This window comes from Anastrepha obliqua, unplaced genomic scaffold (assembly GCF_027943255.1).
Source record: "Anastrepha obliqua isolate idAnaObli1 unplaced genomic scaffold, idAnaObli1_1.0 ptg000347l, whole genome shotgun sequence".
In the NCBI taxonomy this organism is placed as follows: domain Eukaryota; kingdom Metazoa; phylum Arthropoda; class Insecta; order Diptera; family Tephritidae; genus Anastrepha; species Anastrepha obliqua.
In genome coordinates, this window is record NW_026562338.1 from 25,001 (window position 1) to 27,500 (window position 2,500).

At 28.8% G+C, this 2,500-nt stretch overlaps 1 non-coding gene and 1 pseudogene across 1 annotated transcript in view; both read left to right on the forward strand.

Moving 5' to 3' along the window:
* The first annotated feature begins 363 nt into the window (after positions 1–363).
* On the forward strand, positions 364–544 carry LOC129252724 (5.8S ribosomal RNA; annotated as a pseudogene).
* Positions 545–986: 442 nt separating this feature from the next.
* The window catches only part of LOC129252722 (large subunit ribosomal RNA), a 3,986-nt gene continuing 2,472 nt past the window's right edge, over positions 987–2,500 (forward strand). The window contains exon 1 of the ribosomal RNA XR_008583604.1: positions 987–2,500. This exon is cut by the window's right edge and continues 2,472 nt beyond it. This is a non-coding gene — a ribosomal RNA (large subunit ribosomal RNA).

The window sequence follows — 2,500 nt, forward strand, 5'->3', positions numbered from 1 at the left end:
ATTTTTTTCTTTTAAAAACCTTTAAACATGAAAATAAAAAGTTGTACTTATTATTCATTTGATTGAATGATAAGTTAATTTGTTCACAATAACAAAAGTGGTATATATTTATTATATTATTATATATACATAAAATGATTAAAAAAATACAAAATAATTGAATCATAATAAATACCACCACTGTATTATTGTTGAACTAAGACATTCGCAACTTAATAAAAATGTTTAGAGTTAAATATATTTGATATATATTATTGAAAGAAAATCAATTTATATATTATTAATATTATTTAATTTTACTCTTTCAATTAATATATGCAAAAAAAAATTGACATTTGTTATAAATAAAAATAAATAAAAAAATACTCTAAGCGGTGGATCACTTGGCTCATGGGTCGATGAAGAACGCAGCAAACTGTGCGTCATCGTGTGAACTGCAGGACACATGAACATCGACATTTTGAACGCATATCGCAGTCCATGCTGTTATGTACATTAAATTCAATTTTAAAGTACTGCTTGGACTACATATGGTTGAGGGTTGTAAGACTATGCTAAATAAGTTGCTTATTCTTTTATAAAAATAATTGAATTTAAGCAAATGTGTATATTATTGGATTTTAAATAATTCATAATATTAATAGCAAAAAAAATAAAGATATATAATGAATTTTATTTATTATATATTCTTTAAAAAAAAAATCCTCTCAAATAAAATGAAATGATGAAAATATTGAATCTAAGTATTCTTTACAAAAAATTTTCATATTATTTATATATATATATAAAATAATAATTTATATATGTAATTAAAAGGAGGAATGTCTAGCATAAAAATTAAATTTTTTATTCTAGGATTGCCTCATTTTACATTATTATTATTTTTATATATTTACAATATATAAAAGGAGAAAAGAAAAATAGAGATGAAAAGATGATATAATTTTTTTATTAAATTGTGAGAAGATAAAAAAAGAATATTAAAACAACCTCAACTCATATGGGATTACCCCCTGAATTTAAGCATATTAATGAGGGGAGGAAAAGAAACTAACAAGGATTTTCTTAGTAGCGGCGAGCGAAAAGAAAATAGTTCAGCACTAAGTCACTTTGTCTATATGTCAAATGTGAGATGCAGTGTATGGAATATCTTAATATCTAGTATGAGAAATTAACGATTTAAGTCCTTCTTAAATGAGGCCATTTACCCATAGAGGGTGCCAGGCCCGTATAACGTTAATGATTACTAGAAAGATATTTCCAAAGAGTCGTGTTGCTTGATAGTGCAGCACTAAGTGGGTGGTAAACTCCATCTAAAACTAAATATAACCATGAGACCGATAGTAAACAAGTACCGTGAGGGAAAGTTGAAAAGAACTCTGAATAGAGAGTTAAATAGTACGTGAAACTGCTTAGAGGTTAAGCCCGATGAACCTGAATATCCATTATGAAAAATTCATCATTAAATAATTAAAAAAATAATGTGCATTTTTTTCATATAAGGACATTGTAATCTATTAACATAATAAAGTATTTATCAAAAGATCATTGGTGATATTAAGTTTATTTAAATTAATTTGCTTTTTAAGCATATTAACATAAAATAAATACTAATGATTTGATAAAGTGTTGATAGATTTTATTATATATAATGCTAAAATTCATTTTTTGAATTTTACAAAAAATTTAATATCTATGATATTAATATTTATTTGTATGCATTTATATGATTAACAATGCGAAAGATTCAGGATACCTTCGGGACCCGTCTTGAAACACGGACCAAGGAGTCTAACATATGTGCAAGTCATTGAGTTATATTAAACTTAATGGCATAATTAACTTAACTTAAATATAATGGGATTAATTTTTAGTCTATTTTTTAATAAATAGTCAATTAATTCAATCCCGGGGCGTTCCATATAGTTATGTATAATGATAATTTATTATTATTTATACCTCTAACTGGAGCGTACCTTGAGCATATATGCTGTGACCCGAAAGATGGTGAACTATACTTGATCAGGTTGAAGTCAGGGGAAACCCTGATGGAAGACCGAAACAGTTCTGACGTGCAAATCGATTGTCAGAATTGAGTATAGGGGCGAAAGACCAATCGAACCATCTAGTAGCTGGTTCCCTCCGAAGTTTCCCTCAGGATAGCTGGTGCATTTAAAAATTATATAAAATAATCTTATCTGGTAAAGCGAATGATTAGAGGCCTTAGGGTCGAAACGATTTTAACCTATTCTCAAACTTTAAATGGGTAAGAACCTCACCTTTCTTGATATGAAGGTTGAGGTTATGATATAATGTGCCCAGTGGGCCACTTTTGGTAAGCAGAACTGGCGCTGTGGGATGAACCAAACGTAATGTTACGGTGCCTAAATTAACAACTCATGCAGATACCATGAAAGGCGTTGGTTGCTTAAAACAGCAGGACGGTGGACATGGAAGTCGTAATCCGCTAAGGAGTGTGTAACAACTCACCTGCCGAAGC